Source organism: Sinohyriopsis cumingii, chromosome 19 (genome assembly GCF_028554795.1).
Source record: "Sinohyriopsis cumingii isolate HCF-2022 chromosome 19, ASM2855479v2, whole genome shotgun sequence".
NCBI classification, from domain to species: domain Eukaryota; kingdom Metazoa; phylum Mollusca; class Bivalvia; order Unionida; family Unionidae; genus Sinohyriopsis; species Sinohyriopsis cumingii.
The window spans coordinates 69,182,619-69,210,421 of NC_142979.1; the positions used below are offsets into that span (position 1 = coordinate 69,182,619).

The following is a 27,803-nucleotide window of genomic DNA, read 5'->3' on the forward strand; positions in this document are numbered from 1 at the left end:
CTCGAAAATCTGCTTGAAGAAATGTTATTAACTCTTCCAGCTGTTAGAACCAGTCACTAACTAAGATTTGTAAAACAGCTTGAAATGGAACTTCTAAGATATAATCTTCTTACGGCATTTGTTGTACTCGATATCCTTTCTCTAGCCGATAATTTTTCTAAATCGCCTAGACGAATTTTCTTAACATTTCTCCTCCTGTATGAAGGGGGCCCTAACTAGATAATGCCGAAGATGCGTTAAATTAAAAATTCGTTAAGTAGGGTTCAACTTTGTACAAACTACTGAGACAAATCTGTGAAAATCTGCGTTTTATATACCATGTACCCAACGGAATCTATTATTTCGTTGCTACCTCTCGACGAAATTCGCCAGGACTTTCTTCGTGGATGGACTCTATGCCAAAACAAAAAAGGGTAGATATCAAAACTCTTAAGAAAGGACGTAATGGCCCAAATGTATATGTAACATATTTTCATACGTCATGTGTTGTACTCGACTTCCTTTCTTTAGCCGCGACCTTCTCGAACTCGGCTCAACGAATTTTCTTAAAGTTTTTCCTACTGTAAGAATAGGTCCCTAGCTTGATAATGTCCACGGGTTTTTAATCAGAATCCTCTAAGTAGAAGCTGAACAAGTACAAACTATTGATACAGTCTATTATCATTTGCGTGTTTCTTGTTAGTCCCGGTACCCATAGCACACCCCTTATTTCAATGATTCCTCTAGAGGAAATTCGCCATGACTTCATTCGTGGATGCACTTTTGACATTGAATTAAAACATCAAAGAAGGATCAATGTCAAAACTATAAAGAAAGGGCGTAATGGGTCAAATTTATAAGTAAGATATAATCTTGTTACGCTATGTGTTGCGCTCGACGTCCTATATTTAGATGAAAATTGTTCAAAATAAGCTAGACGAAATTTCTTCGAACTTTTCCTACCGTATGAAGGGTTCCATATCTGCATACTGTCCAAGAGGCGTTTAAATCAAACTCATCTAAGTAGAGGTACAATCTATCGATATAAGTGTAAGAAGATTTGTGTTCCGGTTCCCATCGGACGTCCCTTGTTTCGTTGTTTCCTCTGGTCAAAATTCGTCAGGACTTTCTTTGTGGATGGACTCTATCCCTTAGAGATAGAATGTCAAAGAACGTTGCATGGGCTCCACTGTGCACCAAAGATATAATTTTCATACGCCATGTGTTATACTCGACCTTCTGTTCTAGCCATGAATTTCTCGAAATCGGATCCACGATTTTTTTTCCAAATGTTCCCTACTATAAGAACGAATCCCTGGCTTGAGAATGTCCAAGAAACGTTGAAATCAAAATCCTCGAAGTAAAGGCTGAATTAGTTCTGAATTAGTACAAACCAGTGATACAATATATTAATATTTGCTTGTTTTTCATTCCCATTACTCATAGCGGGCACCTTATTTCGCTGATTCCTTTCGACGAAATTCGTCCGGACTGCCTTCATGGATGGACTCAATAAACTAGAATTAAAATATTAAAGAAAGGTCTATGTTAATGCTCTAAAGAGGGGACGTAAAGGCTCAAATGTGTACGTAAGATAAAATGTTATTACGCCATGTGTTGTGCTGAGATTTTCTAGAAGTCAGTTCGACGAATTTTCTTCATGAAGCGACTCTTATTTCGCCGATTCTTCTCCACAAAATTCGTCTGGACTTCCATTGTAGGTGGACTCTATCCTCTAGAGATAAAATATCAAAGAAGGGCCAATGTCTAAACTCTGAGGGGACGTAATTGCTCAAACGTGTACGTAAGATGTAATCTTCTAACGCCATGTGTTGTGCTGGACATCTAACTGCGAATTTCTCGAAATGGGCTCCAGGAATTTTCTTCACATTTTTTCTACTCTATGAACGGTTCTCTAACTAGATAATATCCAAGAGGTGTTAATTCTAATATCTTCTAAGTAGAGATTAAATTAGTACAGACTATTGATGCAATCTGTTAACAAAGTTTCTTCTAAGGTTTCCTACTGTTAGGACAGGCCCCTTTCTAGGAACTAGCAAGCAGGGGTTGAATCAAAATTCTCTAAGTAAAGGCTAAGTCGTCGTAATGTTTGGCTGCGATCTTTTCATAGATTGTAACGGCTTTTAATGCTGCTGGTATCCGTAACGACCCTCTTAGTTTTCCGCTTGCTTTAGACGAACACAGTCAATAATGTTTTGGGGATTCAAATATATCCCTGCGAAGAAGATATCGAGCAACAATCAGTGTCAAACACGCTTTAGTGGTGGACAGTAGAAACCAGATTGGGACGGAAGAGGTAATGTCCTAATGGATTTTATCATAACTATCATATTTATATCCGGATTCCTAGAAATCGGGTGGACGAATTTTCTTTACAATGTTCCTACATTTGGAACATACCTAACTATAGATAACGTTCAAGAGGCGTTGAAATCAATATGTTCTAAGCAGGGGTTCAGTAATTACAATATTTTCAATCGATCCGAATTGTGCGCGTTTTTCATACCCGGTGACCGTAGGTTGCCCCCTTTTATAGCTGATTCCTCTCGATGAGATTCATTAGGACTTCTTTTATGGCTCGACACTATCCCCAAGAGATAAAATGTCAAGGAAAGGACCCTGTCAAAACTCACTAAAGGGGAGACATAATGGCCCACCTGTATAAGTAGCATAACATTCTTGCGGATATGTTGTAACCCACCCCACCCCCGTTCCCTTTATGTAGCCCCAGTTTCTGGAAATCGGATTCATTTATTACTTTAGCTTCTGTTGGAACAAATTCCTGAATAAAAATTGTCCATGAAACGTTGAAATCCAAATCGTTTAAGTACGGGTTTAATTTGTACTATGTATTAATAGAATTGATTCACACTAAGCGTGTTTTCATACCCCAACCCATATGCTTGTTTACCCAGTTTCAAGGACTTAGGATAACAGTCGATGTCGACTGAAGGCTTCCTAAACTTGTAAATACCTAAAATAAAATTCTAAGCACATTCTGACCACACAAAAGAAATCTATTTCACACTTGTATGTTTTTATTGTGCTTTCACGTTTACTTGAGTCATTAATAAGCTTGTCGAAACCGAATACTAACAGTTGATATGTGTACAAGAACCAACCTAAACACCTAACACAACTAATTATTACAAGTACTAAATATGTATACCTACCAATATTCTAACCCATTTTTACACATTGTCCCTGATTTGTCTCTATAAAGCTGTATATATCCGGTACCAAAAAAACATTCTTATTTCTCCAAATGGGTTAGAATGAAACCAATGCAGGCCCTAAAGATCTTTCATCTGCATTAACTAAGTGGTGACCAAGTACATACTGAATTGGGAATAAGGAATAAACAGGCCACTGGATATGAATAAGAAACAAGTATCCAAATCTATGTGAAAATATTAGAATCGGGAATTAGGAAGAAAGTAACTAACTTGATTTCAGTAATTAGTTGTCACTTGAAATCGACAGAGGAGACTAATATTGATCACGTTGAAACTTACGACCATCATGCAGGTTTATGCATCAGATCTACTACCAGAATACAACAATAGTAAAGGCTAATGCCTACACTGTTTCAGAATCCCACACGCTACAATTGACAAGCACTGATCTTCGTTACTAATACACTTTTACCCCCGACGAATTACTCAGTCGAACTTCAATAATTTGTAACCTTCAGCTGACTCAGTAGATAGCTCACTTTTTAAAAGCAGAGATCATACAGTACACAGGAAATAAACTTCGGGCGCGAAGTATTGCTTTCATCTTGCAATGTCAACAGGAGAAACTGTAAATATCCGCATTTACCTATGAAAAGAATCTCAAGTATATCACGGATATATGAAGAAATAGTGAAGAGTTGATGCCAATGCTAATAACCATTTGTTAACCCCATGCATAACTTAAGCTAGATATAGTTTCTTTACTTGCATTGCATGGTTGCCTTCATTTGTCCTCATTCTGGAAGTAGATCAACCCAGTCTGATTCTCTGAATGATAAACTCGATCACCACATCACTGAGTATTCTTAGATGACTAAGTCAATCTGATAACAACACAAAAATGACATTTCATTTAGCCATTTTAAGACCATTTTTCACAACTTCTTTTCTTTCTTTCTGCCATGATTTAACACTTAATTTTAGAATGCATATAAACGTGTAGTAGTCCAGGTTTGCTCTTTGCTTTTCTATTTTTGGTGTTTGTTTTGCTGATTGGAAAATGGCTCAACCATTTCCATCTTGTCCAGAAATTAACTCAGATATAAGCGTAGGAATACAGGTAAATTTGATTGGCTTGATGATTCGTCTCCAGCGGGAATGCCTCACTTATGTTGCAACAGAAAAGACGCACAATGTTCCGATTGTGACTTTGTCTTCTTCCACTGGCATATCTTGCCATGTTAACAAAGTAGTATCAATCCTCATTATCATCAAGTCATGTACAGGATGGTGGGGGCTCAGAGGTAGCTACCACAAACTCAAATATAGCAGAGGAGGCCGTAAATATAATCCGTAGTGGAGAATTACAATATACACTTTTAAACATTAAGTTTATTTTAATGTATTAGAATCAAACACTGTTTAATCACCTGAAAGGTAAAACTAATAACATGTGTATCAATATCTATAATATACTCTGCTCCAAATTTGATCCAGGTATTAATAGTTACAGAAAATGCATTCCAGGTAATTAATAGTTATAGAATATGCATTCCAGGTAATTAATAGTTATATAATATGCATTCCAGGTACATTTTCATGTTGTGTGTGTGTGTGTGTGTGTGTGTGTGTGTGTGTGTGTGTGTGATTTTGATTTTTAACATAGCTTTAACAATTTTCAGTCAGATCGCTTCGATGTCTGCAGGCAGTTTATAGTGATGTCTATCACCGAGGCCTCGTTCCGCAGAGATGTCCCACCCATTCAGATTATCCTGACACCAAGCGGACCAGTCCTAACACTAACTTCTTAATGCTGAACGTCTAGCGAGGCAGCTGTTGGTACCATTTTGAGAAGTTTTTGGTATGACTATGCCGGGGTTCGAACACGCGACCTCCCGCATCCGATGCGGGCGTTCTAACCACTAGGCCACCAGAGCGGTGTAGTTAATAGTCAAAGAATATGCATCGCTGGTAGTTAATACTTATAGAATATGAACTCCAGATAATTAATAGTTATGGAATATGCATTCCAAGTAATTAATAATCATAGAACATGAATTCCAGATAATTATTAGTTATATAATACGCATTCCTGGTAAATAATATTTATGGAATATGAATTCCAGATAATTATTAATTACAGAATATGCATGTTTATTAATTCATATAAATGTGCCACTACAAATTTCTAATCTTGGTAAAACATGACATCTACATGCAGTTAGTATTTCCTTTTCAATGATAATACACGTTTTGCAGAGTTATTTTCGTTAAATATGTGCTGTTTAGCATACCTGGTAGTTAACATTTCATTTTTCAATGGTAATACATTCTTTGTAGAGTAGTTTTTGTTTTTGTGACTCAGGTCATACATTGATATTACTATGGAATGGTGAATAAATGTGATGGTACTTATTTTTCGAGGAGAAGCGGGTGGGTTTCAATCCCACTGGGGCTGACCTATAGTAAAAGTTACACGGGTCATGTACCGGGTAGGCATTCAACACCGACTATTTCAGTAATGGGTGTCATTTCTTAGAATTTGATTCTACATACCTTTATGGCAAGTATTACTTCATTTTTGGATTCGTATACATCCCTATTCTTTTGGAAGGTCATTATTTGGACGCCCCGATACGGCAAAATCAGTCTTAAAAAACGTAGACATTTTGGATGAAATGAACCTAAAGGTGTGATCCAGTACAATCCAGACTGAATGTCGCGTGTTGTGACCATTGTGACAATTCTACTCAACGCGCTCTTAATTTGAGCTAAGTTTAGTATATGGCCACCATTGTAAAAGTCCATAACGATACATAATTTTCGTCTGGAAGTTTATTGGTGACAGTTAAGGTGCAGAGCATTCAGTAATCAGGATTGAAGAGACATTGGTTAAAGAAAATTGGCGTTAAATTTTAAAAGAACAATGTATATTTAATTAATAACGAGTAGGCCCTAAATGACCCATGTGACTTGTACTAAATATCAGTCACGGTAGTACCACCACAGTAGATAAAAAAAATATACTCACTATAGTAATAAAAAATTGTTCCTGTACAGCTGTGACCTAAGTCCGGTGTTATGTACCAATTTTGTTGTTGTTGGATGCAACCCTTCACCAACTTAAACGTTAGCAAGCTATATTAGCTCACATATAGTTTGTTCCATCTTTCGTCATTGATTACAGTGTATAAGGGGGCACTAACATCGATTCCCCGCCAAATTAACCAAGCTGCTCGCATTCCTCTGCTCGACTATGGTCAGATGGAACCTTGAGTCATTCCACTTTGACATAACAAGAGCGCTTGTCTTTCACGTGAGTAAAGCAGAAAATAGTCATAATTTGACAGAATTTTAATGCTTCTACACTTCGAGTCTGCTAAAACATCACTTGGATTTGATTGTGTTAAAATTATGAAATGCCGGCGTTCGGGTTGTGTATTTGTCTCATTTGTAGTTACTTGTTGTCTTGTATATTAAGTATTCATACAGTATTATTTGTGTGGTCTAAGGTTGACATTGCCCCGGGTGGGAGTGGGAGACAAGCGCCCCAATCCTCCAAAATGCCCCATATGGCCTGCGTCTCTTACTGCCTCTGTCAACTAAAATCCAGCTCCTGGCCTTCGCGAGTGGCTTAGATTTGAAGCCCGGCAGACCATGTTTTCTACTAACAGGAGAAGGGGTGAAGGCGGCCCACTGGCGCCTTAAAACCAGTTGCTTCGGGTAGATGGGACTCGTAAACCTTGGATGGTAGCTCATCTAGGAGAAGGAAAACTCCGATTCCAAACCTCTGCTGCCTTGTGGCTATACCCACTCATGGGAAAGGCTAAGGGAGTAAACCCCGACAGAAAATCCGGAGATGGAGTCCCTAAGGCGGTATGACATTGATTTCAACGTCATTCCGGCAACTCCTGCGACGCCGTTGGTGCCAAGCTGTATCGGCATTCGTCGTTCCCTTGGGCACACCAGCTGCGTGGAGAGGGGGGATCTGCTGCATGGGCAACAGCTGATTCTCCATACCACCCTGCCCAGGCTTCATAGCTCCACTGGAGAGGACACTCCAGCGTCGTCGTACGGCGTCGGCACAACACGAGAAGTAGCAGTTTACCGGTTCTAAGTCAAAGCTCGATTGGCGTAGAGCTTGGCGCCAGGGGTTACTTCTGATGGTGGGAGAGATCATCAGGTCTCACTGGACAGCTACCGCCCGCCTCAAGCTGGGCAGCCCCCAGTCAGTAAGGTGCTGCCCGCCATGGCCTGCCTGCTTCACTGGGTGCGTGGAGCTTAGAGAACCATCTCGACAAGTGGGCCACAAAACTCTGCACCAGGAAAGACTAAAAGAAGAAATAAAAAGACTCCAACTCTTCGTTTTGCAACCTGGAACATCAGGACCATGTGTCCTGGATTGACCACTGACCTACAGCAGATCGACGATGCACGGAAGACTGCCGTCATTGACAGAGAACTCTCCCGACTGAACATCGACATTGCCTGCCTCCAGGAGACCCGACTGGCTGACAGCGGCACCATCAGGGAAGCCAATTACACATTCTTTTGGCAGGGGAAGCCCTTGGATGAACCTAGGCAGCATGGTGTAGGCTTTGCCGTCAAGAACACGCTAATCGCCTTCATTGAACCTCCATCATCAGGTACTGAGAGAATCCTTGCCCTCCGGCTGTCAACATCCTTAGGCCAGGTCAACATCTTCAGTGTGTACGCTCCAACCCTCTACTCCACCTACGAGGAGAAAGACAAGTTTTATGAGGCTCTGGATCAGGCAATATCCAGTATCCCCAACAATGAAAGCCTTTACTTACTAGGAGACTTCAATGCTAGAGTGGGAGCTGACCATGAGGCCTGGTCCACCTGTCTTGGCTTTTACGGAAGGGGCAAGATCAACGAGAATGGTCAGCGACTGCTGGAGATGTGCTGCTCCCACAGCCTATGTGTGACAAACACTTTCTTCAAATGCAAGGAGATCCACCAGGTGTCGTGGAGACACCCACGTTCACGCCACTGGCACCAGCTAGACCTCGTCATCACCAGGCGTGCAGAACTGGCCAGTGTCCTCCTTACCCGCAGCTACCACAGTGCCGATTGTGACACGGACCATTCCCTCGTGGCCAGCAAGGTGCGAATATTACCCAAGAAGCTGCACCACGCCAAGAAGAAGGGTCACCCACGTATCAACACCTGCTGTGCAAGCAACCCAGAGAAAACACAGCAGTTCATCAGCAAACTGAAGGAAGCCCTCACCAAAGTGACACCTGATGACACCATTGATTCCAAGTGGTCCCATATCCGTGACTCTGTGTACAATTCAGCCATCGCAGCTTACGGGAAGAGGGAGCGAAAGAATGTCGACTGGTATGAGGCAAACTGGGAGGAGATGGAGCCCGTGACTGAGGCAAAGAGGAAAGCCCTCCTGGCATACAAGGCTGCACCTAGCCCCAGAACACTACAAGCCCTCAGGATTGCAAGGAATAACGCCCAGAAGACCGCCCGCCGCTGTGCCAACACCTACTGGCTGAACCTTTGCAACAGTATACAGACAGCTGCTGGCACCGGGGATACAAGAGGAATGTATGAGGGTATCAAACAAGCGACAGGCCCCCCCAGCTACAAGACCGCCCCCCTCAAGTCCAAGACGGGCGAAGTCATCACAGACCAGGGGAAACAACTGCAGCGATGGGTTGAGCACTATCTCGAGCTATATGCAACCCAAAACAATGTCACTGGAACTGCCCTGGACGCCATTCCAGACCTGCCTGTCATGGAGGAGCTAGACACACAGCCCACCCTGGAAGAGCTCGGAAAAGCCATCGATTGCCTTGCCTGTGGGAAGGCTCCCGGAAGCGACGGCATTCCACCTGAAGTCCTCAAGAGCGGAAAACCAGTACTGCTCCAGCCCCTACACACACTCCTCTGCCTTTGCTGGGAACAGGGATACATCCCACAGGACATGCGTGATGCCAACATCGTCACTTCGTACAAAAACAAAGGAGACCGTAGCGACTGCAACAACTATCGGGGCATCTCCCTCCTCAGCATCGTCGGAAAGGCCTTCGCCCGTGTTGCCTTGGCACGCTTGCAGATCCTAGCCTCCCGCGTCTACCCAGAATCCCAGTGTGGATTTCGAGCCGGCAGGTCAACTGTAGACATGATCTTCTCACTACGTCAGCTGCAGGAGAAGTGTCGCGAGCAGCGGATGCCCCTCTACGTTGCCTTCATAGACCTGACGAAGGCGTTTGACATGGTTAGTCGGAGTGGACTCTTCAGACTTCTGCAGAAGATCGGCTGCCCCCCACGTCTGCTTGCTGTCATTATGTCGTTCCACGAGAACATGCACAGCACAGTGTGCTTCAATGGCGCAACATCTGAAGCATTCCCAGTCGTTAGCGGAGTCAAATAAGGCTGTGTCCTTGCACCGACGCTCTTTGCCATCTTCTTCTCCATGCTTCTCCAGTACGCATTCAAGGACTGCAGCGAGGGAGTGTACATCCATACCAGGGCTGACGGCAAGCTGTTCAACATCGCCCGTCTCCGTGCTAAGACTAAAGTCACAGAGGTACTCATCCGTGAATTGCTCTTTGCCGACGATGCAGCCTTGACATCACACACGGAAGATGGACTTCAGCAGCTGGTATGCTGCCTCTCCCATACATGTAAGGAATTTGGACTGACCATCAGTTTGAAGAAAACAAATGTCATGGCACAGGACACAGACTCCCCTCCCTCTGTCTACATCGATGGGTACAATTTGGAAGTTGTCGAGAACTTCACATACCTCGGGTTTAACATCTCCAGCTCACTCTCCATTGATTCTGAGGTGGGCGGCAGGATTGCCAAGGCAGCAGCAGTGATGGCCAGACTTAACCAGAGGGTCTGGAACAACCCCAACCTCACAGAGAAGACCAAACTGCATGTCTACCAAGCGTGCGTGCTCAGCTCACTTCTCTACAGCAGCGAAACATGGACCACCTATGCAAGACACGAGAGGAAACTCAACAGCTTCCACCTGAGATGTCTGCGGCGCATTCTGCACATCCAGTGGCAGGACAAAGTACCCAACACAGAGGTTCTAGAACGCGCCAACATGAACAGCATGTTCTCCATACTCAGCGAGAGGCGCCTTCGCTGGCTCGGCCATGTCAAGAGAATGGACCCAGGTCGCATTCCCAAGGACCTGTTATATGGGGAGTTAGCAGAAGGTGCATGACCAACTGGACGACCACATCTGCGCTACAAAGATGTTTGCAAGAAGGATATGAAGACAGCAAACATCAATGTCAATGACTGGGAGAGCTGTGCAAACAACCGTTCCAGCTGGCGTCTAGCTGTCAGGCAGGGAGTTCAAAACGCAGAGGAAAAGAGAAGAATAAAGCAAGCTGAAAAGAGAGCTAAAAAGAAGGATAAGCAAAAGCGTACTTTGGAGCTATGCCATCGTCTCTCGTAGACGGACGGATGCCAAGAACAGTATTATTTTAGGTTTATGCTGCACCGTTCTGTCCATTAATAAACCCCACGATCAGCAGCGATGGTTGTAGTTAATCGTTTCTCCCTAAATGTAACACCCAGTTCACGTTTACACTGCAGTTGGGCTTTTATGCGCATGTAAGGTTTCCTTCACCAATATTGGCACAAAACACATATCGAATTCAATTTATTTATGAAAATAAATTACTGCAATGCTTGCCATTTGAAAGGCAGCAATTGTCCCAGAACATTCTGTTCCAAAAAGTACCAATTTGGACACAGAGGATACTACCCAGGTGTTTTCCATACCCGTGAAATGTCGGTCTTTTTGTGCATGACTTTGAAAGGTGTAATGTTTATGCATCGGGCTCTGTAAGTGGAATACATTAATTTGGACTCTTTCAGTCAGCACTTCAGCCGAGGAACTAAATTAGGTGTATCGCTTGTTTTACACAATTCAACATAAAGATGTTACTAAGCAAACTATTCTGACTTTTTGTAATTTGTAAAAGTACAATATTTATAAGAAAAATAAGGTTATAAAAATAATAAGGTATCAAGCTGAAGAGAAACAACAACGACTAGTATGTAATGTGTTTACAACGTCTCGTTTATGGAAAAAAAATTATTAGAGACTTTTGAAACAGACTATACACTCGCGAATTTCTTAACAATACATTCAAACTGCAAGTCGACAAGTTGGTTAACAAACGATAAAGTAGCCGTGGGACAAATTTTAGCAAAATTAGAAACCTGAATTAAGGTGCAGTATTGTTCTAAGGTAAACATTTGTATCTATTTTAAATAATGTATTTATATGTATGATTATAAAATATAAATATTAAATAAGTTTTTCTGGGATGCAAGTTCAAGAAGATCATGGGGTGGGTCTTCATGTTGGCATTTAAAAATTACATTTTCGTATGCATTTAGAAGAGAAATTTGGGACATCTTTGTACGCTATATGAATATTAATAACCTAAAACAAAGTACAATCATTCTCTCTTGAAACAAATTTGAATTCGACCAAAACCAAACACGTGATCCAATGTTTACAGAAATACTGCATCATTGCACACAGAATAGGCCAACATGGTGGTATATATGCCGTTTAGCATACCGGGTAGTTAGTATTCCTTTTCAATTACAGTCATGCTTTGTAAAGTAGCTATTGTTGATATGTGCAATTTACAATACCAAAAGAAGCTTTTGAATGACCGGAGCAATTAATTTATTTTCATTTTAATGATCTACTTGATATGACGCTTTCTCTCTCGTGTCATAACTAAAACCAGAAATAATTGCTTTCCATATCATGCATTTTCTGTTCTCAATTGCCATATTTATTTAAAACTCAAATACAGTGACACTTTGTTGTGACTATCTTTGTGAACAAGCTTATTTGTTCTTATCTGTAAATAGTGTAAATTTACTGCATGGTGTTTACATGTTCACAATATGTATGACAAAATTTGCATGTTATACCTAATATAATTGTTACTCTATGAAGGTTTTCTGTATATATGACATGCAGCAACTGGGAGAATGTTAATGGTGAAAATGAAGGACAAATTGCTGTAGATGGTGAGGCATCACCAAGTCTGCCAGTCAGCATCATTTAACCAACAGAGTGCCACTCAGAGAGAAGCCATTCCCCAAAAGGATCTCCATCCCCAGACTGGTGTGTAAGCTGCAGGTGCCAACAGAGGTAGAAAAGATTTCTTGCAGTTGCATTTAAACTCCGCCAACAAGAATAAAGTACGAATGCAGCTATTTCTAACATTGCTGATCCTCTTCTCAGCTAACTAACCCTCCCCCTGTACAGTGTATATATATTGGTTATATCGGTGCATATCTTAATTTCTCTCTGTTATTAGCAATGATCATACATTCCATTGTATTATTTCACTTGCAAGCAGTTCATCACATCATCAGTCTTGTTGGATTTGCATGAGATAGCCCAAATTATTCCTCAAGTGTTACTCTCATAGTGCAACTGCCACCGCAAATTGAAATCTGCCACTTTCTTGCAGAAAGACCTACGCATGTTTTCACCTCATTTTTCATGAGATTTGCAAAAATTAATGGAAAATAGATTAAAGCCATAAGCCAGTAGCTTTGGCATTGTTATATATAACTTTCTTCTTTCCTTATGTTTTTTAATCTCCAAAATCCAATGAAAAATGACTGAAATGGCAACTGAAAATAAGGCTCATCCCATGTTCAGTGGTCACTGCAGGCAGAAGCATTATTTCTAACATCATAAAATAATACAGCTTAAGAGTCTAACTAGTGAAAAAACTCTGGCATGCTGGCTAATTTTGATTAAAGAACTTTAGCCATAGCAATAAAACTGTGAATACTAGTTCATATTTTTGTTTTATTTTTCTTTGTAGAATCTATGGTGAAACTAGCAGTAAACAGCTGGTCAATTCACATTTTTTTCTCCAATGTATTTACTCTTGCAAGTTTAAAGGACAAGCTTTCTATCATTTGTCCATCATAAGTTATCAGCTCGCATTACTTAAACACAGTCTCAGCATATTTTAAAATAATCTAATCTTTCGGAATTTATCCTAAAGTATCACCTAATAATTTTCAATATAATAAATGTTCACTTTGAATATAATTGTACACAAGGGTTTATGTATTTATAACAATTATATATTTTGTAATGATTATAGTTTAAAATATATACAATAAGTGTTCTCTCTCTCTCTCTCTCTGAAATGCACCCAAATAATTAAAACAAAAACAATTACAATTATCAGACCAAGAATGTTGTATGAAATTAATGATAATATAGTACCATCTCCACTCTGATATATTAAGTGGTAACAGGCATGCAGATCTGTTCTAATGCTTTTTTTAAACAGTCTATCAAACAATCTTTGGCAGGACATGCAAGCTTTGATGCCTAATGAGGCAGTTCTGCCCTGGCCTGAGTGTACACCCTGAGATGTACCGAAGATTATATGAGGATGGCAGCATGATCAGCTACTAGGGTGTTTATGAGTGAATATCCCCATCTGATGTGTGTGGTGGATCAAATACAAGTACCATGATGCAATGGGTCAATACCCCAACTATGCACACTCTACACATACCTTGTTTCTGTGAAAGATGAGATCCTGTACAACAGTGGCTTGAAGTGGATGAAGAATTTGAGCTAGATGTTTTCCCATTCTTCTATCAAGCACAAGCACTTCTCTTCTTCGTCCACACAGGGTCTCTCTGCCTTTTTCACCAGTATTGCCTTTATTAATTAGAGAATATGGTCATATATTTCCTCCACTGTCATTGGGTTTACAACCCATTGCCACTCTTCTTGTATGATGTGTGATACCTAATGAATAAAAAAGAAACCGTGATATGAAAACGAGATATCTGCTATTCCAACTACATGTTTGCACTTGCATTTGTAGACTAAAACTTTGGTAGCACGATTGAACCTGATATCCTAAGGAATTAATGTCTTCTATAAACTCCACTTCCTGATACTGCAGGGAGGGCAGAGGATACTGGATTTGCATGTGAGGTGAAGGGAATAAGACGACATTGACTTTGCCTGTGGGTGAAGGGAGTTCAGAGGACATTGACTTTGCATGTGAGGTGAAGGGAGTTCAGAGGATAGTGACTGCATGTGGGTGAAGGGAATTCAGAGGACATTTACTTTGCATGTGAGGTGAAGGGAGTTCAGAGGACAGTGACTTTGCATGTGGGTGAATGGGGTTCAGAGGACAGTGACTTTGCATGTAGGGTGAAGGGAGTGCAGAGGACAGTGACTATACCTATGAGGTGAAGGAAGTGCAGAGGACAGTGACTCTGCATGTGTGGTGAAGGGAGTTCAGAGGACAATGACTCTGCATGTGGGTGAAGGGAGTGCAGATGACATTGACTTTGCATGTGAGGTGAAGGGAGTGCAGAGGACATTGACTTTGCATGTGGGTGAAGGGAGTTCAGAGGACAATGACTTTGCATGCTGGTGAAGGGAGTTCAGAGGACAATGACTTTGCATGTGGGTGAAGAGAGTGTAGACACATTCACTTTGCAGATAAGGCGAAGGGAGTGAAGAGGACATTTACCTTGCAGGGGGGTGGGGGTGAAGAGAGCAGATGTATCTGAAAATTATAGGAAAATGCCTATTGATCCTGCATTTATGTCATGTTTTATATCCATTAAAGGGCAATGGCTACTGATTTTACATTTATGTCATGTTTTATATCCATTAAAAGGCAATGCATATTGATTTACATTTATGTCATGTTTCATATCCATAAAAGGGCAATGACTGCTGATTTTACATTTATGTTATGTTTTATATCCATTAAAGGGCAATGCCTATTGATTTTACATTTAAGTCATGTTTTATATCCATTAAAGAATTTGTGATCTAAGAGCATAAAGAAACGTTTCAACCCAAAACTTAACCAAGATTTTTTCAATGAACTTGATCTTGCCTTCTACGCACACCTGGGTAAGAGTTAATGAAGTCATAATGTATTTTCAACCACATTTTGGTGATATTTTTGGATAAGTATCAAAATTATCATCTCAGTGTTTTGGGACCTATGAGCCTACAGAAAAGTGTCTAAAATCCTTATTGTCTTTGATCATATAGGTGTTGTTAAAATGAATAATGCCGAGTTCTCACCAATACTAAATTAGGTGAAACACACAAGGGGTAGAAAAATATAGGAAGATATGCATGTGTGGAAGAACAAGATATATATATATATATATATATATATATATATATATATATATATATATATATATATATATATATATATATATATATATATATATATATATATATATATATATATATATATGTGTGTGTGTGTGTGTGTGTGTGTGTGTGTGTGTGTGGGTGTGTGTGTGTGACAACAAGTGTTTCTTATTTTCATGTGAAATCTATTCCACATATTTTTATTATGGTTCCCTTTGATTTCTTTTATGGCTCAACCAAATTGTCTAATCATTTGTTTATGCATTTATTGTGTGGAAGACTCTATATATTTCTTACATTTTCTGCTCACGATAATACTTCAAAATCCTGGCCATGCTTGCCCAAAAGCAGTGGCCTGTCTAGATGAATAATATGGTCTAAAAGCAGTGGCCTGTCACGATGGATAGTATAACCCAAAAGTAGTGGCCTGTCAAAGTGGATATTATGGAGCAAAAGTAGTGGCCTGTCAAAGTGGACAGTATGATCCAAAAGTAGTGGCCTGTCAAAGTGGATATTATTACCCAAAAGCAGTGGCCTGTCAAAGTGCAAAATTAGTGGCCTTACAAAATAGAATTTATGGTATAAGCAGTGGCCTGTCAATGTGGATATTATGGAGCAAACGTGTGGCCTGTCAGTGTGGATAGTATGGTCCAAAAGTAGTGGCCTGTCAAAGTGGATATTATTACCCAAAAGTAGTTGCCTGTCAAAGTGCAAAATTAGTGGCCTTACAAAATAGATATTATGGTATAAGCAGTGGCCTGTCAACATGAATAATATGTTCCAAAAGCAGTAGTTAGACAACAAAGGTATTATGGTCATAAAGCAGTAGCATGTCAACATTAATGTTATAGTCCAAAAGCAGTAGTCTGACAACATGGATATTATCGTCATAACGCAGTGGCCTGTCATCATGAATGTTATAGTCCAAAAGCAGTAGTCTGACAACATGGATATTATGGTCATAAAGCAGTAGCTTATCAACATGAATAATTTGGTCCAAAAACAGCAGTCTGACAACATGGATATTATAGTCATAAAGCAGTGGCCTGTCAAGATGAATATTATAGTCCAAAAGCAGTCGTCTGTCAACATGAATATTATGATCATAAAGCAATAACCTGACGATATGAATATTATGGTCATATAGCAATAACCTGACAACATGGATAGTATGGTCATATAGCAATAACCGGACAACATGGATATTATGATCAAAAATCAATAACCTGACAACATGAATATTCTGATCATAAAACAATAACCTGACGACATGGATAGTATAGTCATATAGCAATGGCCTGTCTAGATGAATGTTATGATCCAGAACTAGTGGCCTGTCTAGATGAATATTATAGTCAAAAAGCAGTCATCTGTCAACACGGATATTATGATCATAAAGCAATAACCTGACAACATGGATAGTACGGTCATATAGCAATAACCTGACAACATGGATATTATGGTCATATAGCAATAACCTGACGACATGGATAGTATGGTCATATAGCAATAACCGGACAACATGAATATTATGATCATAAAGCAATAACCTGACAACATGGATATTCTGATCATAAAGCAATAACCTGACAACATGGATATTCTGATCATAAAGCAATAACCTGAAAACATGGATATTATGATCATATAACAATAACCGGACAACATGGATAATATGGTCATATAGCAATAACCGGACAACATGGATAATATGATTATAAAGCAATAACCTGACGATATGGATATTCTGATCATAAAGCAATAGCCTGACAACATGGATATTATGATCATATAACAATAACCGGACAACATGGATAGTATGGTCATATAGCAATAACCGGACAACATGGATATTCTGATCATAAAGCAATAACCTGAAAACATGGATATTATGATCATATAACAATAACCGGACAACATGGATAATATGATTATAAAGCAATAACCTGACGACATGGATATTATGATCATGAAGCAATAGCCTGACAACATGGATAGCATGGTCACATAGCAATGGCATGTCTAGATGAATAGTATGGTCCAAAAGCAGTAATCTGTCTAGATGAATATTATGGTCCAAAAGTAGTGGCCTGTCTAAATGGATATTATGGTCATAAACAGTGGTCTGTCTAGATGAATAATATGGCCCAAAAACAGTTGCCTGTCTAGATGAATAATATATTCCAAAAACAGTGGCCTGTCTAGGTGGGTATTATGGTCCAAAAGCAGTGGCCTGTCTAGATGAATATTATGGTCCAAATGCAGTAGCCTGTCTAGATGAATATTATGGTCCAAAAGCAATGGCCTCTCTAGATGAATATTAGGATTTAAAAGCAGTGGCCTCTCTAGATGAATATTAGGGTTTAAAAGCAGTGGCCTCTTTAGATGAATAACAGGGTTTAAAAGCAGTGGCCTCTCTAGATGGATATTAGGGTTTAAAAGTAGTGGTCTCTCTAGATGAATATTAGGGTTTAAAAGCAGTGACCTCTCTAGATGAATATTAGGGTTTAAAAGCAGTGACCTCTCTAGATGAATATTAGGTTTAAAAGCAGTGGTCTCTCTAGATGAATATTAGGGTTTAAAAGCAGTGGCCTCTCTAGATGAATATCATGGTCCAAAAGCAATGGCCTCTCTAGATGAATATTAGGGTTTAAAAGCAGTGGCCTCTGTAGATGAATAGTAGGGTTAAAAAGCAGTGGCCTCTTTAGATGAATATTAGGGTTTAAAAGCAATGGCCTCTCTAGATGAATATTAGGGTTTAAAAGCAGTGGCCTCTCTAGATGAATATTAGGGTTTAAAAGCAGTGGCCTCTTTAGATGAATAACAGGGTTTAAAAGCAGTGGCCTCTCTAGATGGATATTAGGGTTTAAAAGTAGTGGTCTCTCTAGATGAATATTAGGGTTTAAAAGCAGTGACCTCTCTAGATGAATATTAGGGTTTAAAAGCAGTGACCTCTCTAGATGAATATTAGGTTTAAAAGCAGTGGTCTCTCTAGATGAATATTAGGGTTTAAAAGCAGTGGCCTCTCTAGATGAATATCATGGTCCAAAAGCAATGGCCTCTCTAGATGAATATTAGGGTTTACAAGCAGTGGCCTCTTTAGATGAATATTAGGGTTTAAAAGCAGTGGCCTCTGTAGATGAATAGTAGGGTTAAAAAGCAGTGGCCTCTTTAGATGAATATTAGGGTTTAAAAGCAATGGCCTCTCTAGATGAATATTAGGGTTTAAAAGCAGTGGCCTCTCTAGATGAAGATTAGGGTTTAAAAGCAGTGGTCTCTCTAGATGAATAATAGGGTTTAAAAGCAGTGGTCTCTCTAGATGAATATTAGGGTTTAAAAGCAATGGCCTCTCTAGATGAATATTAGGGTTTAAAAGCAGTGGCCTCTCTATATGAATATTAGGGTTTTAAAGCAGTGGCCTCTCTAGATGAATATTAGGGTTTTAAAGCAGTGGCCTCTCTAGAAGAATATTAGGGTTTAAAAGCAATGGCCTCTCTATATGAATATTAGGGTTTAAAAGCAGTGGCCTGTCTAGTTGAATAGTATGGTCCAAGAACAGTGGCATCGACATGGATATTATAGTGGAGGGCTGTCATGACATTCTTTGCCTGTGAGTTGAAAAGTATTTGTCAGCATGCATCAAAATGTGATGTTTGAATGTTTCCAGCTCTGTGTTTCTCCAGTATAAAACAAATATATTCTCTTTGAATCATACGTATTTCTACTTGTAGTGGATTTGAATGGTATGCAATAAAGGATCATAATGTTTGTACTTGGTGACCTTATAATGTCCAATTGCTTGAAAAATGAATAAGCCACTTTTGCTTCCAAGTCATATACAGTTTATAGCAATTGCCGATTGCAATTATTATCAATAACCAAGAAAAGAAATATCTGATCAAATGATATCACTAGGCAAGGGCATCAAGGAATGTTTTATGTCACAAAATGTCTGACGTTAATTATTATGTATACATGTTCTACACACACACTACAGAAAAAATGTTTGCACACTGATACATTTGAGCACATTTATTGCTTTTTTCCTTCAATATACCACATTTATTGATTTTTTTTCTTCCATGTGTTTGTTTATGTAATGAATCGAACAATGTATATAAATGTATTCAACTATCCCTTTACATATATCAGCATGATAAATGTGTACACAATATATAGGCCTAGCTGTGGCAATTGCATCTCGTGGTGAGATCTTTAGATGCTTAATGTATTGCTATACTTCTGTATCTCACCACCCATCCTGCTGAACACCAAGATCTTATCCCACCACCCACCCTGATGGACAATCATTTCATATCTTAACTCCCACCCTGCTGGACACTAAGATCTTATCCCACCACCCACCCTGATGGACAATCATTTCATACCTTAACTCCCACCCTGATGGACACCCAGAACATATCTCACCACCCATCCTGTCAGACACCCATATCATATCTCACCACCCACCCTGCCGGACATCAAGATCATATCTCACCACCCACCCTGCTGGACACTCAGATCATATGGTACCACCTACCCTGCTGGACAACCAGATCATATAGCAATACATAAATTGCTGTACAACCAGAGCACATAACATCACCCATCCTGCCAGACACCCACGCAGAAAAGTCAGTGATGGCTTGATGGATAGAAAAATATCTCATGAGTAAAACAAGCCATATAGTATGGTCATGTGCCTTAGAAAAAGGAAATAGCAGAAGGAAATCGAAGGTCATGGGTGGAACGAAGTATTTGGAGGTTCCGTACCTTCTCTATTACATATTATGATAGAGATGGTCCTATGTCAGAACGGGTCATTGGGGTAATCTAAGGTATTTTTGTCACTCTGTATGATTTTTTCCTTTAGATTTGTTTTTGTCTCAACATCAAGCTCACGTCGAGCACCTGTGCTCAGCTGGACACTCAAATCATATCCCACCATCTACCCAGCTGTACACCTAGATTATATCTCACCACCCATTCTGCCAGACACCCAGATCATATCTCATCACCCATCCTGCCAGACAACCCGATCATATCTCACCATCCATCCTGCCAGACACCCAGATCATATCTCACCACCCATCCTGCCAGACACCCAGATCATATCTCACCACCCATCCTGCCAGACACCCAGATCATATCTCACCGCTCATCCTGCCAGACACCCAAATCATATCTCACCACTCATCCTGCCAGACACCCAGATCATATCTCACCACCCATCCTGCCAGACAGCCAGATCATATCCCACTATACCACCATATCCCACCAGATCTTAGAACACTATCTACCCAGCTGTACACCCAGATCATATCTCACCACCAATCCTGTTGGATGCCATATCTTAATACAAGGGTCAGAGCCCAAATCCATTTTATGTCTTCCTGTAGTGACTGAATGTATAAAAAAAATTTGGTTATAAAACTATACAGCCCAGATGATCATCAATGGCAAGATAACTACCGTATTTACTCGCATACTACCTAAATAATTTAAGACAAAATAAAAGCCTGGAAGAAGGGAGGTCAGCATATCCATGGGGACGGGTGTAAACTTTTAAAGTTTTCTTGTTGACTACCAGTATATATTGCTATTTTAGATCACTCAAGACGAGAACACATGCCTAACCTGAACCCCAAGTCACCTCCTGTATTGAAACCCCATGTAAATATGACCATCCTTTTCAAAATGGCTTTGCTTATGGGTCATCTTATCGCTGGTCATGCACTTTTTAATGTTTTACCTGTTGGGGTGGGGTGACTATACATAACTATATATGGTACCAAGTTTAGTGACCGTCTATATAGTCCTTTAGGACACACGAAATATGGCAATTGGCAAACACCCCGGGGTGTAACAATATCCCTAAGTAGTTAAGTGGGCCACCATAGGGACAATGGGACTTAGCATTAAAAACACCCCTGGGCAACTCTAGGGACAATGGAAATTTAACATGGAGAAAAACGCTGGGCCACTTTAGGGACAATGGGAATTTAACATAGAGTTTGGGTCTGTCTAGGGACAAGGGAAATTAACATGGGAATAGAGTTTGGGTTTGTCTAGGGACAAGGGGAATTGAATATGGGATTTTTTTTTTTTTAAAGTTTTTTTAAATTTAAATTTAAATTTAAATTTAGTAAAGGGGTAGGCAATGGAAAGGCTATCTCTTTTCGAGAAATATGGCTGGCCCTGAAAAGGGCCTTTGGGTTTATGTTAATGTATTCATTAACATAAATGGTACCGCATTGGTCTTCTTCTTGTCCTTAGGCTACGTCTCACTGTTAGTCCGTAAATCAGCACTCTTTTCAGGCATCCTTGTCTTTCTACGTAGATCCTACGTATCCACAGGCTGGTGTTTGTCCTGTGGACAACGGTCCACTTGGATCGGACATACATGGGTATGTCCGTCCGGAACATCATGGAAGACACAAGCGTAGAAGATTGCACATCGGTCCACATCTTGAAGCGACGAGAACAGGTGAATCAATGCACTGAACTGCGCTTATTTATAGGTAGAGGCAGGATTGAAACGGATTGAGTTCATTCACCAATCCAAACACGCGTTACAAAATTCAGTCAGCCCGCATCCAATCCGAAGAGAGTAGTCTGTGACGTCAGTTGGTCTATATAGATTCGCTAGCGCTTGTGTGCAGTCAATCTATGCGACAGTGATTCAACATGACGGAAACTCAGAAAACGATCCATTGGGGTGCACCAGCAGGGGAGACTGCCCAAGGGAACCCGGACTTACTTTCAGAAGAGGTACATTGGGATTTTGTGGATTTTCTTACCTCGCAAGAATTTGTTCCGGAACCTTCGTTACCTTCTTCATTACCGCAAGTGGAGAATTTTAGACAGAGACAGAAAGAAGAATTGGAGAAATTTATGCAACGACAAAAGGAAGCGGAACAAGCTTTTCTCCTACAGCAACAAGAAGAGGTAAGAAAAAAACAACAGCAACAACAGCAAGAAGAAGTAGCAGCAAAGGAACAAGAGGGTGAAAATCAAACGGCTACGGTACTGTTGGACATTTTAGCGGAGTTAAGAAGTCTGAAACAAATGTATCAGACTTCTTTATCACGACCGAAGAGAATACGACCTTCCCGAGCTAAACACGCCAACCCTGTGACTAAGCCTGTCGTACCACCCTTAGTGATTTCAACCCAATCATCAGAAGTAGGCCTTGGCCGTGGCAAAGGCTTAAGGCAGTTAAAGTTGATTGGTTAAACTCACTCCTACACCATAAAGAAAAAAGGCTCTTTTCAGGGTCACCCACATTTCTCGAAAAGAAATACAATTTCAATTTGCCAATAACTCAAAAATAAACCCACCCATTTTACCCTTATAGTACGTGTCTGTGTATGAGTGCGTGAGTGTAGCTTCTTATTTTAAAATCAAAACTCAAAGACACTTACCTTATATCATTCATGTATTCTTTAATCCATTTTTTTTACAATCCAATTCACAATTCACCACAGAACACTTTAAAAAGTTCGTACACTTCTTCTTTTTCATTATTTAGTCTCTCTGTTTTTTGAATTTCTTCACCGTTTTTTCCTCATTTTCTTCCCTTCTTCTTTTCTTCTCCTGTTTCTTTGCCTCTTTTAAATAGAATTGTCTTCTTTCTTCCTCTTCTTCCTCTGAAGAATCCCTCTCTTCTTCCGAAGAATCCCTCTCTTCTTTTGAAGAATCCTTCTTTTCTTCTGACTCCTCTTGTTTCTTTTTTGGGCAATCTGGAGACCAATGTCCTTTTTCTTTACAATAATAACAGGTATCTTGACTTTTGTCTTTTTTAGCCCCTGTTTTTGTTCTTTTTTTGACGGTCTGGACACTCTGAAGACCAATGCCCTTTCTTCTGACAGATATAGCAAGTATCTTGACTTTTATCTCGAAAGGAAGGAGAGTAGTCCGTCGGCTGGTCTGAAGAGAATTTTCTAATGACCCCTCGCAAAGCTCTGACGAAACGTTCCATCTGGGTAGTCTCTTCCATCGTTGTGCTCAGCTTGAGAGTGAAATGAATAGTGAAAGGACAAGACACACACCCTTTTTATATACGCTGGTTTGCCAAGACTATAAATTAGTCTATGGTGTTTAAACTTGAGTCATTTGACGTTTTGCACTCAAGATGAAACGATCCCATTCATTCGAGAAGAAAGAAGAAGAAGAAAGGAAGAGGCAGAAACGTGATCTATCGCCTCGTACCAGGGCTGAAATCTTGGCACAGATTCATGCCAGTGATTTTGAAGAGGACATGAGTGAACCAGAATTTGAAACCTCTAAACCAAGTTCGTCACCCTTAGTCACCCCTGAAAAATACTATTCCATTCGAGAGACGGAAAAGCGCTCCTCTAGAAAATTTAGAACCACGGCTTATACCTACACGGTGAAGTTTAAAGATTTCAAGTCCGACGTACCCTTGGAGAAAGCAGAAGGGTTCATCACCGAGATGTGGGATTCTTTGCTCACCGCACTCAAGCGACAATGTCAAGCCAAAGAAGACGATCGCTTGACACTATCCATAGATCACGACGGTTTGAAATCCCCTGTTTGGATCGAGGTTAGCAGACCTGCAGAACTAACCCCTTCCAAAATCATGGACAAGATTCAACACGTACAACAATCTAATGACCAGTTTGACATCACCGATGGTAAAGCCACACTGATAATGGCCCACGTCTCTCTTCCTCAAGGGACAGGACGCAAAAAGATGTTATTGGTGAACGAGCTTCGCAGCATTAAGCGTAGTCTTGTCCAAATTCACAATCCTCATGACCAGATGTGTTTAGCCCGTGCCATCGTGGTGGGACGAACCTATGCCAACAAGAACGACACGACAGAATGGAAAAGAACCTGGGAGAACATTCGAAAATCGAACCGAACCAAACAACGAAACGAAGCAGAACTCCTGTTGCAACAAGCTGGCCTGTCCAAAGACACACCCTGTGGCATTCCTGAGATGCAAAAATTGCAAGATGCCCTAGCTCCACGCTACACCTTGAAAGTGCACCCTCAAGAAATGCGCGGGTCTCTGTTGTTTCGAGGCAAAGACTTTAAGGACGGAAAATACATTCATGTTTATCATCACGATGACCATTTCGATACCATTACCAGTATCACCGGATTCCTGGGATACAGATATTACTGTGAGAAATGTGACTATGGTTATAATAATCGAGAGCAACACAAGCATTGTGGATGGAAATGCCCAGGATGTTTGGCCTCTCCACCCTGTCTGAGCGAAGAACCAGTGCCTTGTTCGACCTCTCTGCGCACGTTTGTCAGCCCTACCTGTTACCAACAACATTTGAAAACACAAGGTTCACAGAAGAAATGTGCTTGTCAACTCCTGAGATTGTGCCCTACGTGTAGACAAGGCATACGTACCAACAATGCCAAGGCACACGTATGTCGAGGAAAGAAAAAATGTCACATTTGTCACCACATCGTGGACTTGGAACACCAATGTTACGTGCAAAAATACCAACCCCCACCAGAGAAAGAGGACGGTCACAAGAAGAAAGGCAATTTCATCTTTTTCGATTTCAAATGCATGCAAGAGACTGGCATTCACATCCCTAATTTCTGCGTGGCTCATCGAGCGTACGAGAAGTGATTCAAGAACCTATCTTCAGTCATTGCCCTCACTGCAGCAAGATTCCTGGAGGACGTGAAAAAATCTTTCGGGGACCAAACACGTTAGCCGATTTTGCCCAATGGGTCTTAGACCCCATCGACAAGACGTGGAGCCAAGAGGACATCGAACGTTACGGAGATTGTCATCGTCATGCCACGGTGATGGCTCATAATTTCTCCGGATACGATGGACAGTTTCTTTTGAGGTACTATACGGAACATGGCACCGAACGTCCTAAAGTGATTTTGAACGGAGCCAAAATCATTTTCATGCAAGTGGGACAAGTACAGTTTAAAGATTCGATGAGTTACTTGGCCATGCCTTTGAGCCGAATGCCTAAAACGTTTGGAATGACAGAAATGGCTAAAGGGTACTTTCCACACTTTTTCAATACGGAAGCCAATCAACATGCTGTTCTACCCCATTTGCCTGAGGCTCACTATTACGACCCCGACAACATGCGTACCGAACAACGAGAAGCTTTCTACGCTTGGTACCAAGCTCACGCCTCGGACCCTTCCGACTTTCAGGAAGAAATGTTAAAGTATTGTCGTTCCGACGTGGACATTTTACGGCGTTGCTGTGGAAAATTTCGAGAACTGTTCATGGAACACGGAGGGGTCGATCCTTTGAAAGAAGCTTGCACCATTGCCAAAGCGTGTTCCTTAGTGTACCGCCAACGATTCATGCCTGAAAACACCGTGGCTGTCATCAGTCCTCAAACGACCCACTATGTCAAGCGTCAATACTCGGTCAAAGCCCTACGTTGGTTACATTACTTGTGCGACAAGGAAGACAAATGGATTCAGCATGCCCGCAACGGAGGAGGCGAAAAGACCATCGGAACGTATTCGGTAGATGGCTGGGACTTAGAAAACGCCAAGATCGTGTACGAGTTTAACGGTTGCTTATTTCACGGATGTCCCGTCTGTTACCCTGACCGTGGCACTAAAAATCAGTTTTTGCAACGAACCATGGAAGACTTGTACCAGGACACTTGTCAGCGACGCCTAAAGTTAGAACAGCAAGGATACCAAGTGGTGGAAATGTGGGAACACGAGTACGATCACCGTATGAAAACCGATCCCGAGTTTAAACGCCTCGTGGAAAGTTACCAGTTCATGGACCCGTTGAACCGAGGGATAGTTTGTACGGAGGAAGGACCAATGCCACCTGTTTGCTGTACCAAGCCGATGAAGAGAAAGGAGAAGAAATCAAATACTTGGACGTGTGTTCGCTGTATCCCTACGTGTGCAAATATTGTCGCATTCCTGTAGGGCACCCGCAATTGTTCACGGAACACATCGACCTGAAAAACATTCGACAATACGAAGGCTTGATCAAGTGTAAAGTTTTGCCTCCCACGAACCTATACCATCCCGTCTTACCTCACCATTGTCAAGGCAAACTGATGTTTCCCTGGTGCCGTACTTGTGCCGAAACGTGCAACCAGGACCAACCTTGCCATCACAGCCAGGAAGAACGTGCCTTGACGGGAACCTGGGTCAGCGTGGAATTGTTCAAAGCTCTGGACATGGGATACCAACTGTTAGAAGTGTACGAAATTTGCCACTTTCCCAAGACACAACAGTACCACAAGGGTGACCCTACTCAGAAAGGCATTTTCGCCGACTACGTGGATGCCTTTTTGAAACTGAAACAAGAAGCCAGCGGCTATCCTTCCTGGTGTCACACTCCCGAAGACCAAATACAATTCAAAGAGAAATACTACGCACAAGAAGGCATCTCTTTAGACCACATCGAAAAAAACGAAGGCAGGCGATCGTTTGCCAAAGTGATGTTAAATTGCTTGTGGGGTAAAATGGCACAACGACCGTGTTTACCCAAGACGGAATATTTGACAGAACCTTCCCGCTACTTCCAGATGATTCACGACAAAACCAAATACATGAAACACGTGGACGTCGTTCGCGAGGATTTGATCTTGGTCAATTACGAAAAAGATCTGGACTTTGTACAAGACGACCCTTTTGGAAACGTCATCATTGCGGCTTACGTGACAGCTCATGCTCGCTTAAAATTGTACGAAGCTTTAGAACTGTTAGAAGAACGCGTCCTGTACTTTGACACGGACAGTTGCATTTACATCCATCACCCGATTCAACAGCACCCTGACATCGAAGGAGACCGTTTAGGAGCCTGGACAGACGAGCATCCCGACGACAAGATTCTAAGTTTCGTCAGTGGTGGTCCCAAAAATTACGGCTACGAATACCGGGACAAACAAGGAGAAGTACACACGACGTGCAAAGTGAAAGGACTGACTCTGAATCATCGTACCAGTCGAGTGGTCAACTTTGGGGTATTGAAAGAAGCCTTGCAATCGGGAGAGGATGGAAACTTTAAAGTGAGCACCTATCAACCGAACAAGATTGTACGTTTACCCACTCACCACATCGTCAGTCGACCCTTGGAAAAAGTCTATCAAATTGTATACCAGAAGCGAGTGCGACTTCCCAATCACTTCACCTTACCGTACGGTCACGTTGGTATTGGTCTGTATATGAAAAGGAACCCTAGGCAAGATCGATAGTTCATTGTTCATTGAAGTAACTTACCATGTCGTTGACGAAGAAGAAACCAGATTGGTTAGGAGTCAAATGTTGGACATCACCGAGACCAGGGTGTTGAGGCTTGGACACAAGAGGTCGTCCAGTATGCAAGAGAGTTATTCAAGGAAAAAAGTTACTTTTCAACCTGTGTTAGTGACGGTGCCAGAAGAACCCGTCACCCAGGACAGGACTGTCGTGGACAGGCC

General features: G+C 41.1%; 1 pseudogene; it reads left to right on the top strand.

Moving 5' to 3' along the window:
* Window positions 1-14,506: 14,506 nt before the first annotated feature.
* LOC149775908 (uncharacterized) lies at window positions 14,507-17,146 on the top strand (annotated as a pseudogene).
* Window positions 17,147-27,803: the final 10,657 nt, after the last annotated feature.